The sequence below is a fragment of the Sciurus vulgaris genome (genome assembly GCF_902686455.1).
Source record: "Sciurus vulgaris genome assembly, chromosome: 7".
NCBI classification, from domain to species: Eukaryota; Metazoa; Chordata; class Mammalia; order Rodentia; family Sciuridae; genus Sciurus; species Sciurus vulgaris.
This window is the reverse complement of record NC_136467.1, coordinates 58,202,295-58,215,868: the sequence shown is the minus strand read 5'-3', so window position 1 is coordinate 58,215,868 and position 13,574 is coordinate 58,202,295. Positions and strand designations below refer to the sequence as shown.

The window sequence follows — 13,574 nt, the reverse complement described above, 5'->3', positions numbered from 1 at the left end:
TTAAAAATAATATATGCATGATTGTGCTGGACACAGGGGCGTATGCCTGCCTATAATCCCAGCAACTCAAGAGGCGGGGGCAAGAGGTTGAGGTAGAAGGATTGCTGGACTCTAGGAGTTTGGGGCCAGCATGAGCAACATGGCAAGACCCTACCTCTGTTAAATAAAATTTTTCTTAAAAGAAAAAGTAAGATCAGCATTTTTTTAGAATGAATGCAAATAATAAGTACAAAAAATTCTAAATGGGGTATTATTTAAAAGATTCAAAGAAGTAACCAATTCAAAATTTATGTGAGCTGGGCATGGTAGTGGCATACTTGTAATCCAAGTGGCTCAGGGGGCTGAGGCAGGAGGATCACAGGTTCAAAGCCAGCTTCAGCAAAAACAAGGTGGTAAGCAACTCACTGAGAGTTGCTAAATAAAATGCAAAATAGGGCTGGGGAATGTGACTCAGTGGTTGAGTACCTCTGAGTTCAATCCCTGGTACCCCCCCCAAAATTAAAAATATATAAATAAAAATTAAAAAGGGCAGAGGATATGGTTCAGTGGTTGAGTGTCCCTGGGTTCAATACTCAGTACCAAAAAAAAAGGAAAGAAAAATTCATGTGCAAGTAATGTTTATTACTTATTCAAGTAATGAACCACAGTCAACATGAAAACTATACTCACATCATCATTTCTTACTGTTTACCTAAAGAGGACCTTTCAATCCACCATCTGACCTGATAGCCAACTCCCCAGGCTCATTCTCGCAATTACACCTGCCCCATGCAATATATTTAACCTCTCCTACTCCAGACACTGTCATTCTATCATTCTTCCTGCAAAAAATACTTGCTCATCTTGGAAAAATCTGTATATAAACTTATTCCCCATTCTAAATTTTGTCTGACCCACAATCTGATCACAAAATTATTTTCATTTTTATTTACTTACTTCCTTTTATATGGCAAAAGTAGTCCCCTAAACATCTTGCTCTGTGTCCTACTATTCCCCTGGCCTAGTATGCTCACCTATTCAAATCCTACCCCACCAAGCTCACAATCCTCTGCCCCAGTGAAATAGTAATTACTTCTATTCTGAGCTCAGAATACTCTCTATACCACAAATACAGTGCTAACCCTGCAAATGGAAATATTTTAGTATAGGTAGAAGGACATGGCTTATGATTTCTATAATATACCAGTGTCCATCAGTGGTAATAGTCTACATTAACCAACACAATACACTAAATGAACAAATACTGACATAATACTGTTGATAATAAACACTTCAAGTAACTCAATACATGGCACCTAGATACCAATATTCAATATACTCATCCAAATAAAATCTCCCATCTTTCACAGTTATTTCACAATTTATCATAATGTATCCTGTGAAAAACTTCTAAATAGTCATATGCAATCCTCAGCATTGCAAAAAAATTTATATATGAACAAATATCAATTAATATTAATATTGTGCTATTCAAGGAGCTTGTTTCTTTTCCCCAGACCAATGCCAAGTGCTTTAAGACCACCACAAGTTAATTAGTCAAAGAGAAAAGTTGGAGTCCGGTTGAATGCAGTATCACCTACAGGTAAATAATTGAAAAAGACAGAAAAAAATCCGTCCAACATAAAAATACTGTGCAACAGTCAAATCAGGTAAGAACTCTGGTACTTTAAATGAATCTGGCCAGGAATGGTTGGGCACACCTATAATCCCAGTAACTTGGGAGGTGGAGGCAGGAGGATTGCAAGTTTGAGGCCAGCCTCAGCAACTTAGTGAGACCCTATCTCAAAATTAAAAAAAAAAAAATAATAATAATAATAATAATAAAAGAACTGGGGATGTACCTCAGCAGTAAAGCTCCCTCGGGCTCAACACCTAGTACAAAAAAAAAAAAAAAAATCCAATGTTCTTTTTAGCATACCAGTATATTAACTGTTACCAAAATATGTCCATAAGTACCTATTTTAAAAAAATGATACATGTATGCAAATTTCATGTAGTTCCACAGTGTTAGGTTTAAATTCAAACATTGAATTTCCTTCTAATCTTACATATTGCACAAAACTAACTTACTGGATATAGGAAAGACCTCACTACTTCCTTACTGCATTAATAATTTACTCTTTTGAAATATATTTACTGGGCTGGGGTTGTAGCTCAGTAGTAGAACACTTGCCTAGCACACGTGTGACACTGGATTCAATCCTCAACACCACATATAAATAAGTAAAATAAAAGTCTATTGACAACTAAAAATAATTTTAAAAAATAAAAAATAAACTTTACTACTGGTAGGAATAAATGAAATCTGAATTATGGCAAATAAGTAAATCTAAAATTGAATTAATAAAAGGAAGTAAACAATGGTTTCCACAACCATGATACAGTCAATAAACCAACTACAACTGAGATTCCCCTCCTGTTCAGGAAGAAAGCAATAATCCAAGGCAAAGCGCTCCTTTACTAACATACTAAATTTTAATTTTTGTCTTTTTCTTTTGTTTTGTGTTTTGCAATGCTGGAGATTGAACCCAGGGCCTGTGCTTGATAGGCAAGCACTATATCACTGAACTATATTCCCTACTCATTTTAATTACAATTTTAAAGTTCAAAAGTCACTATCAATATTTTGATGTGGATGATTTTTCTTTTCAGAAAAAAATATAATTTAAGATAACTCAAACTTAGTGGGAATGATTACTTAAGTAAAGGAATCTCTTCAGGTTCTTCCTTTCTGCTCAGGCACTGGCTTTTTCAAGAAATAATCTGATTCCAGGACACCATTTGAGCCATAAACCAAAATATTATGCATGTCGATATGGCTTCCCTCTCTCCAGTCTAAGGTGCTGGAACATTTGACCAATCTATTATTTCTTTCCATGTCATTTTCATGACTCTCTTTCATGTATCAGAACAGTAAAAAGAAATGGCAAAATTCTCTTCTGAGTGTTTCTCCCCAGTAAGTGATACAAAAGAAAGGGAGAAAACCTCAAAACCCCAACTACAGGCTTGTGTTTTAGTCTTATGTTCCAGCAGTTTACCAAAGTTCTTTAGCTGAGTTTTAGATACAAAAATAAAGTGAAAAATAAATTGGTAATGTATTTCCCATATACCATTGATTCTTACATATATATTCCTTATAGGAACTCAAGGGTTAAAGTGACTGAACCAAGACAGTTTAAGATGTAATGAGGTAGACATGATACAAAACGAACTCAGCAAATCAGGCTACTTACTGCCTCAAAATATGCAGGCTCAATTTTATAAAACCTTAATCTTTCAATATTAATAAATGATCACCTACAATGAATTATAAGAAAAATGTATCCAGTGAAATAATAATTAACTCAAAATATACAAAATAATTGGTGATAAATAAAATTAGAGGATAAGTTTTCAATAATCCTTTTGTAACCAGAAGCAAAAAAACAAAAATTTCCCTCCTAATAAGCAATATAGTTTCAGGATTGAAAATGAAAAATGGGACATCAGAATGTCTCAATTCAAAACCTAGCCCTATGTTATGGGTTGGAATGAGAATGAGTTGGAACTTTTAGGGGTAAAAGTTCCTACTTGTTTATGCAGGAATATTAAGAGGTAAATTGATGAGATTATGAGAGCTGTAACCCAATTCTAATCCTAAATTGAATAGACTGACTAGGTGCTAACTGTAGGCAGAGGCAGCAGGCTAGAGGAGGCCAGCTACTGGGGGTATGCTCAGAAACAGTGCACCTTCCCTGTGGTCCCCCCCCCGCTGTTTTCTCTCTCTCTCTCCTCTTCCTCTTTCTCTGTTTCCTGACACCCCCCCACCCCTATCCCCACTTCCATGAGCTGAGCAGCTTTCCTCTGCTAGGTCCTTGCACCATTATGTGATGCCTCCCCCTGGACCCAGAGCAATGGAGTCAGCTCTGAAACCATGAACCTCAAAAATCCTCATCTAAACTGTTCTTCTCAGGTATTTTGGTCACAGCAACACAAAAGGTGATTAAAACATTCTATCAATTTACTATGTGACTTCAAGTAAGTCACTTATCTCTTCTATTTTTTTCAACTGTTAAATGGAAAAACAGCATTCAAATTAGATGAGAACTAAATTATACACACAAACATAAAAGTCTAAAATATTTAAAGACTTTAAGAGGCACTGGGATACAGCTCACTGATACAGGGTCTGCTGCTTAGCATACTTGAAGTCATGGGTTCAAATCCCAGAACCAGGGAAAAATAAAAAATATATATATTTTATATATACGTATATTACACACACACACACACACACACACACACACACACAAAAGTCTTTAATGAAAGCATTATATAACAAATAGGAATTATAAGAAAAAGAAAAGCTAGCCTAGCATGGTGTCACACACGTGTAATCCCAGGGACTTGGGAGACTGAGGTGAGCATTTCAAGTTCAAGGCCAGTTTTGCAAGTAATCAAGACCCTCAGCAACTTAGCAAAATAAAAAATCAAAAGGACTGGGAATGCAGCTCAGTGGTAAACACTCCTGGGCTCAATCCCCAGTACCAAAAAAGAAAAAAAGGAAAGAAAAGCTATAGCTAACAATGATGCATTGACACCGCTAATAACCTTCAATATAAAGTCAATAAAAATGATTGACATGTACTACTTTATGGCATATGTTGGGGGAATATGAAATAACAACAGTTTTTTTAAAACTTCAGGTGTTTGCTCAGAAGGTATTATAAATTTCCAAATCTAGTAAACGTACCATGACTTTCATGTCCTTTCCATGCCTTTTTCCATACTGGTATTCCCTTTGCCCTAAAGCAGACCTACTTTGTCTTCCAACTTAGACATCCTTTAGGACCAGCTCAAAATAACCTTTCTTCTATGCATGCCTTAGGTAGAATCTTCCTTTCCTTCACTGCACCTTTACTTTTCCTCTATTTTAGCAGTTACGAGCTTATGTTAAAGGTATTTACTTGTATATATCTCCTCCAATAGACAGTAAGGCACTTCCTTAGTGAAAAGGAGTATATCTCACTCATGTACCCCTGATACTTAGAATGGTGTCTCTACTATAGTATGTGCTCAAAAATGTTTACTGAATTTGAATATTAGAAAAAGTACATGAATACAAAATTACAGAACCAAGCAAAACTATCCGCCACAAATGAGGTAAGCCAAGTCAGATAAGATAATAAAAAAATCAGGTACCAGATCATAAACATTCCATTTTACAAATGATGAATTTGAAAGAAAGAGTTAAAATTATTTTTCTAAAGCCTTGTGGCTAATAAATGGCAGTCAACCAAGTATGATAGTGCATGCCTGCAATCCCAGCTACTCAGGAGGCTGAGGCAGGAAGATACCAAGTTCAAAGCCAGCCTGAATAAAATAAAGCATTGCTCATGATTGGGGTTGTGGTTCAGTGGTAGAGCACTTGCCTAGCATGTGTGAGGCCCTGGGTTCAATCCTCAGCACCACATAAAAAGATTAAAAAAAATAATAAAGGTATTGTGTCCATACACAACTAAAAAAATATTTGAAAATAAATAAAACATAGTTCAGTGATACAGTGCTTGCCTAACATGTGCATGGCTTTGGGTTCAATTCCAAGCACTGCTTAATAATGAAATAAATAAATGGGAGAGCCAAAATTGAAAGCAAGACCCAAATTTCCTAATCTCATATTTTCCTTCAAACCCTGATTGCCAACATTCCTTCCAACCCTAAAACATCATATGTCCATGGTATAATTAAATGTTACTTTGTGAAAGCTTTCATAATGAAGAGGGGGAGTTAAATGCTAATGTATCCTATAGTGGTTAAAGAATTTTTAAGTACATGGAATTTAAAAGACAGAATATGAACAGAGAAGAAGACAAATTCAGATGCTGCTCAATTTATGATGGGGATACATACTTCCCCATAAACACACTGTAAATTAGAACTATCTTAAGTTGGAGATGCATTTGTTACACCTAACATACTGCACATCATAGTACAGCAAAACGGTACACTGCTAAATATGAGTTATTTACCCTAGTGATCCTATAACTGATTGGAGCTAGAGCTTACAGTCAGGTATTACAAGGCAGTTAAACCATATCTGGGTAACACAGGGGGGAAAAAATCAACAACATCCAAACTTCTAAGAACAGTTTCTAGTAAATGCATTTCACATTCACCATCATAAAGTCAAAAAGTCCTAATCTGAAACACATTAAGCAGAGAATTATCTGTATTTTAAGCAGGGAAAAATAGCATCAATAAAGGCAGGAAGTAGGCAAGAGCAACATATATGGCAACCTTTTAAGAAATTTTATGTCAGGAAGAATAGTAGATAATAAGAGTTGACACTGTAATGTTTGTGTATCACATATGATTCTAGGCAAGTCACTTCCCTAAGCCTCAATTTCCTTTATCTATGAAATGGAATTAACAATACCCAGGCTACAAGGTTGTTCTAAGAAAAAAATTTATAAGGTGTCTGTTATAATGGTCATATAATAAGTACTAAGAAATGCAAACTATTATTATTCTTTGAGACTAGATCATGAATCATACCACATGGAAGATTATGAAGATATCAAGTTCATCCACCAGACCTATAGAGTCTGTAAGATTTGATAATGATGAAATAAAAATGATTATCTAGTAGCAGTGCTCAGGAGAGCTTCAAGTAAGAGAAGCTAGCCAACAACTAAGGCATAATGAGTGCTTCAACCCAGAATGTGAGTGAACTGGTGATATCTTCCCAAGGAAGAATGAACTGTAGGTGAAAAAGATTGAGAGATAAAGAACACAGAGAATGTTTAAATGTTGATACAATAAATTAATGAAAGGTCTTTGAAATCAGACTGACATGGGTTTAAACTTTGACTTCCACCTACCAATTTTATGTCCTCAAACAACAAACCCACTTTCCCTAAAATCCATATGTAAAATAAAGATAATTCTAATTATCATACGGCACAGGTGTTAGTTTATGGTAACCACTCAATAAATGATGTACTTATAATGCACACGGTTTCCCACTCAAATGGTGCATCCAACCAGTATGTTACATGGTTTCCTCAAGTTTCTATGGCCTCTATGCTGGAACACTCTTTCCCTTTCCTTTTGGTCAACTCTTTTTAATCCTGTCTTGAACAACTTAATCCTTTTAAGAGTCAGCTTAATATCTGCTACTAAGAAAGACTTCTCCTGAGCAGTCATCAGTCTAATTGCTTCAATAATAACATGTACTACCAAACACAGTAGTATTTGTTTATTCTATCTGTCTCTTACCCCATAAGCGGTTTTGCAATTTTTGTTAAAGGACAGTGAAAAAGATATCTAGGTAAACTCTTCTCTGAATCAGGACACACTTTAAATTCTGGAAATTTAAAAAATAAAGTCCACAATTTTATTATTTAAGAAAGTTTTCCCACTACACACTACCACTGTCACCATTCATTCAATTCAGAAGGCATAAAAATCCCAACCAATGATGCAAACTACTGGAAGTAAAATTCTTGAGGGGACAGAGCTGGTTGACTGCTCTATCTATACATCTAGTTCAGGGCTTGGGACTGAGTAAGTACCAGTAGATATTTGTTTACCAATTGGTCATTCAGCAAATGGAAGCATAAGAAAATGCACCATTAATGGTCCTCTTCACACTATCTACCATGAAAGGCTAGCCTACTACCTAAAGCTTTCATTTATTTATTTATTTATTATTTTACTTGTTCATTTATACTAGGGATTGAACTCTACCACTGAACTACATGCCCAATTCCTTTTACTTTTTATTTTGAGGCAAAATCTCACTAAACTACTAAGACTGGCCTCAATTTTCGATCCTCCTGCCTCAGCCTCCTAAGCGGCTGGAATTATAGGTGTGTGACACCACACTCAGTTTACCAGGAGCTATTTTTGCTGATAAAGTCCCCAATTACCTAGAAATTACTTAAAACATCAAATACTGACTATAATAAGTTTTTAAACAACTAAAATTAATAATCTATGCTGGATTCCACACTGAGCAGAGTGTGGCAGCATAGGCCTGTAAATTCAGCAACTCGGGAGGACGAGACAACCTAAATTCAAGGTCAATCTCAGTAACTTTATGAGATCCTGCCTCAAAATAAAATGAAATAAAAGGAGTTGAGGGTATAGCTCAATGGGTGAGCACCTCTGGATTTGATCTCCAATATCAAAAAATAAATTTACAAGCACCCTCAAACATGGATGCTAAGTACTGCCTAGTTTTCCTACACTTCCCTGGTCTTTTTTTTTTTTTTTTGGGGGGGGGGGGGGTACTAGGGATTGAACCTAGGGGTGCTCTACCACTGAGCTATATCCTCAGCTCATTTCATTTATTTTGAGACAGGGTCTCACTAAGTTGCCCTGGCTGGCCTCAAACTTGCACTTCTCCTGACTCAGACTCCCAGTTCACTACAATTACAGCTGTGCAGACACCACAGGCCCTGACTTTCCTATATTACTACTCCATACATCCTCCCCCCTCAAATTTCCAAATCTCCTTCCTCATCCTCTCTCAGTTAATGACTTTGCTTTCTATTTCCTTTTATCCTGTTACTGTGGATCAGTGATTCTCAGTAACTGTATTTAAAGGCCTCACCCTGGAGTTGGGGATTTTGTAAGCCTCTTCTATATGTTGGAAGTGCTCCAGGGTTCAGTCCTTGAACCACTCCCTTGGAAATCTTTCTCCTGACCTTAAAGACCATTTATAAATCTTTAGTTTTCATTTCTTTTCTGAACCTGTTTCACACAAATACACTACTGTATACTGACATTTCCTCTTGGAAATTTAACATGTTCAAAACTGAAAATGATTTCAGACCTTTGTCCCTTCTCTCCCCCATTACTCTGAGGTCTCTCCCATTTCACTACATGGTAATTCTATAGTTGCTCAGGCCACACATCTTGGAGATACCCTTAGTCATTCTTTCATACTTGACAGCTCTAGCTTAGAAGTCCAGAATCTGGTCACTCCCAACCACCTCTATGCTTACCACCCTGATCCAAGTCACCTTGACCCTTAACCCGGATAAAAGCAATGACCTAAGAACAGTATCATTATTTCTGACTGTGCTACATACAAGCAACATAGTAATCAGGCCCTTTTAAAACACAAGTTAGGTCAACTTACTCCTTACTCAAACTCATGGAAAGCAAAAATCATCTCTTTCAGACACTGAAGTTCTTGCCAGGAGTGGTGGCACACACCTGTGCTTCTAGTGACTGCGAAAGATGAGGCAAGAGGATTCCAAGTTCAAAATTGGCCTCAGCAACTTAGCAAGGCCCTAAACAACTTAGACTCTGTCTCAAAAAACAAACAAACAAACAAAAAAACTGGGGATGTAGCTCAGTGTTTAAGCAACGCTGGGTTCAATTCCTGGTACCAAAAAAAAAAAAAAAAAAAAAAAAAAAAAAAAAAAGAAAGAAAGAAAGAAAGAAAAAAGAATTCCAGTTCTCAAACACTGAAGTTCTTACACAGTCCCACAAGGCCCTATAAAACCTTGCCTCACCCACCTGAGTATCTACTATTCCTTCCCCCTTACTCATTCTTTTCTAGCCAAATTATTTGGTATGCTCCAGCCTCAGGGCCTCTGTGGTAGCTCTGATGACTTCCACATGGCACCTTTATCACTTTTAGGTCTTCCCACAAATATCCTTTCTATGGCCACCACTGGGACCTACCCACACCACTAGCTCACCCAATTTATTTCATTATCTTTTCTCTAGGACTTTCCACTACCTGACACATTAATTTTGTATCAACATCTTTCCCAGAGTGAATTACACAAAGCCAGGGATTCTTACTATTTTGTTTACTGTTTCATCCAGTGCCTGGCCTGTAGCAGGTACTCAGTATTTGTGAAATAAATCAAACCCCAACTTGATGTGTGTGTACACTGTTTTAAAAACCCACATCCATCCAGGGCATGGTAGTGCACCTGTGATCCCAAGTTCAAGGCCAGCCTGGGCAACTTAGAGATTTTGTTTCAAAAAATGAAAATGGCTGGAGATGTAGTCTAGTGCTAAAGCTCAATCCCCAACATGGCAAAAAATTAAATAAATAAAAACCCATATCCATACAGTCCCATTTTGCTCTCTTCTCCGTTTTAACTAGCATATCTTTAGAGAGCAAAGTACACATCTAAATCCAGTTGTAAAATTCCAAAATTCCTCTCAACTACCATGATCAGTCTAACACCCTTATTTTAAAATTCAAAATACAACCAACAACCATGCTAGAAACTCTTAAACAATTCAGTTCAGATCCAAACACTCAGTCTCAAGGGCTTGGATTTATCAGGTGAGTTCTGGAAGGTCTTCGAAGTTCATCTGTTGTTTAATAAGTCCCTGGGTTCTGATTACTGAAGGCATGTTATGTTTCCTCAACCCTCAGAAAAATCTAGAACCAATCCAGTTTCCGAGGTTCCTCAAGTTTAGGTATGACTTAAAAACAAGTGAAATATAACTAAAGTATGAGAAAGGACTTTACCAACTGAAAATCGCTTATTATTAAAATAAGAGTTAAGGAATGCCATTGAAAAGATAAATTGTATGCAGGAAATACTCACCTAGTTCGGACAGAATCATTCGAACTGCCCTGGGAATTATGGTTTCAAGTGTTCCACGAAAAATACAGGTCCTGAACAAAACTCTTGAGCCTGCGATTCAAGTCTACGCTTCCTACGTTAGTAAGGAACAGACAAACTCCCGAAGAGGGACCGCAAAGGCCGGCCTAAGGGCGCCGGGAGCGGTGTCTCGCCAACCCCACCTCGGCCGGGAGGAACACCTTCACCCGCCAGCGTCGCCCAGGAACACTCCTCTCGCCAGACACTCACCCCTTCTTACCTCATTACCTGCCCCCGCCCCAACCCTCCTCCTCCAGGCATTCCCTCACCCTGGGACACATATATATTCCCTACCCGAAGCGCAGGCTCCCCTCCGGCTTCCCGCACTGGTGAAGACGCTCAGCACCAGGTTCTCCCTGCCTGACACACTGTCCTGCAGAGACGCTGGAGCAAGGAGTCCGGAAAATCCGCGCAGCCGCAGAAAGCACTGTCGCGGAGGTCGGAGCCGAGCCCAGCGGTACTTCCGCCCTCCGGTACCCAGCTAATACTACCGGCAGCGCGGCAGAGCCCTTCAAGCCCACCGCAAGTCCAGTCACCCTCGGCGCCCGGAGATGACGTCACGGGACCCACGTGGTCCGCACCCCGCCCTCTGGATTCGACCCAACCCCGCGAGGAGGCGGGGCTGCTCTCGAGCATGCGCCGACCTAGCGAAGCCCCGACTTGAGAAATGTTTCAGAGTTCACAGGGTTCTACCTTTATCTGAGTCTCGCGCCAAAACGTGGTTACCGGTGTTTGAAGAGGTTAATATAACAGTTTCATAAAAGCAAAGTTAAAAATACGGACATATTGCCTCCCTAAAGCTTGATCACAACATTCCTCTCTTCCTGGCATCACAAAATACTATTACTAAAACGTACCTTTTCAAAGTGCTTTTACATCCATTTTCTTGTTTTCAATTTTGTTAATTGAATTAAATTAATTTAGTTTGTTCAATTTTGTTAGAATGACGGCAGGAATTAATAGCTATATTTATCAGAAGACTCGTCAGTACTGAACCCTCCCACCTATCCAAGTGCATATCTTTATCTTCCTATTTCTGAAAATAACAATTAGTAAGTTTATTCCTAAAAAGCATTTGAACTGACTCTATCCAGAAGTCTTACCAGGCATTTAAGGTTTTTCTGTTAATTATACACTCCATAATGCCACGAATGTTAAATAAATAGTGGTTGAGATTCAAAACAGACTCCTGATACTTGAGAAGATAAGGAAAATCTTGGCAGTAGCTTTTTTTCTTTTTCTTTTTCTTCTTCTTTTACTGGGAATTGAACCTGGAACTCTTACTAAGTTGCCATGGAAAGTCTCCCTAAATTGCTGAGGCTGACTTGGAACTTGTGATCATCCTGTCTCAGAATCCTCAACCCCCCAAGTTGTTGGAATTACAGATTCTGAGCTTCCAAGTCCGTCGACACAGGATTCTTTTAAAAAGAAAAATCATCTTGGAGACTGAATTGTACAATGATTTTCTAATGGTTAATTACTTCATTGGTGAGTGGGTCATCAAGTTAGTGTAATATGACTAAAATGAAATAAAATAGAAAATATCAGCATGTTACACATATGTAAAAGGTAAATATTGTTTCCTCAAACTTTTTACCTAAATAGGTATGTGGCATACACTGAGTGGGAATATGAAATGTATTTCCTCTCTTTTTTTTAACCCCTGGTACTGAGGAATGACCCCAGTGGAGTTCCACTACTGAGTTACATCCCCAGCCCTTTGTATTTTTGTTTGAGACAGGGTCAAGATTGCCCAGGCTGCCTTTGAATTTGCAATTCTCCTGCCTCAGTTTCCTGATTAGCTGGAATTACAGGTATGCACCTCCATCCCCAGCTGAAATATATTTCTTAGGATGCTAGTGAGAAAAGTTTGAAAGCCTGTTCTGTTCCACTTCACCTACTCAAAGTAGAAATTTCCTCTGGTGTCCCACTGAGTCATTAGCCTCTGTAACAAAGATCCTGGGATTAAGGTATATCACCTTCCCAGTGACAGACAAATGATATGGAGTTTACTTTGAAATGTATCCAAAAATAAGAGGAATTGAGAGAGGTAGAATAAATATGTGATTAAGTACAATAAAATGTTATGGTAGACCAGGTGCAGTGGCCCACAATTTTAATAATTGTAATTCCAACTATTCAGGAGGCTAGGGTGGGAGGACCTGGAGTTGAAATTCCACCTGCATAACAAAACAGGCCCTGTCACCAAAAAAAAAAAAAAAAACAAAAAAACACCTTGCATGATGGAGCACACCTGTAATTCCAGCTACTTGGGAGACTGAGGCAGGAGGATTGCAAGTTGGAGGCCAACCTGGGCAATTTAGAGAGACCCCACCTTCAGTTAAAAAATAAAAAGGGCCGGGGATATAACTCAGTGATAGAACACCCCTGGATTCATACCATAGTATGAGATTATAAAACAACAACAAAAAAGTAATACAGACTTATTAAGACTGGGGGTGAGCCAGATACAGTGGCACATGTCTGTCATTCCAGTGACTAAGGAGTCTAAGGCAAGAGGACTGCAGGTTCGAGGGTAGCCTCAGCAAATTAATGAGGCCCTAAGAAACTCAGTGAGACCTTGTCTCAAAATAAAAAATAAAGAGTTGGAAATGTGACTCAGTGCTTAAGATTGGGGGTGTAGCTCCAAGGTAGAGCGATTTGCCTAGCGTGCACAAGGCACTGGATTCAATCTCTTTCAACTTTGCTGTATAGTTGAAATGTTTCCTAATTGAATGTTGGGAGGGGAACTATATATGGAGAAGCCTAGTAAGTGAAGAATGGTTACATTGACCTATAATACAGCTTCCTATAACTTTAATTAATTGATCTATTTTCTTCCTTTCTCCCTTGGTCTTTCTTTGCCCTTCTCTCATCTACACCCTACAACTGAAACATCTAAATCCTGCTTCTTAAAGACATTTCAGATATGAGATCTTTGCTCTTGTGCCT

General features: G+C 38.1%; 1 protein-coding gene across 4 annotated transcripts in view; it reads right to left on the bottom strand.

Annotated features, from left to right (window-relative positions):
• ATG5 (autophagy related 5) overlaps positions 1–11,178 on the bottom strand; it is a 115,414-nt gene extending 104,236 nt beyond the window's left edge. For 3 of the 4 annotated variants that reach the window (XM_079149054.1, XM_079149056.1, XM_079149057.1), the window contains exon 1: positions 10,917–11,178. The gene's annotated coding sequence lies outside the window, so the exon portion shown is untranslated. Of the gene's footprint in view, positions 1–10,565; positions 10,783–10,916 lie in introns of those variants that run through there. The other variant, XM_079149055.1, reaches the window with a different exon arrangement.
• Between the last annotated feature and the right edge of the window lie 2,396 nt (positions 11,179–13,574).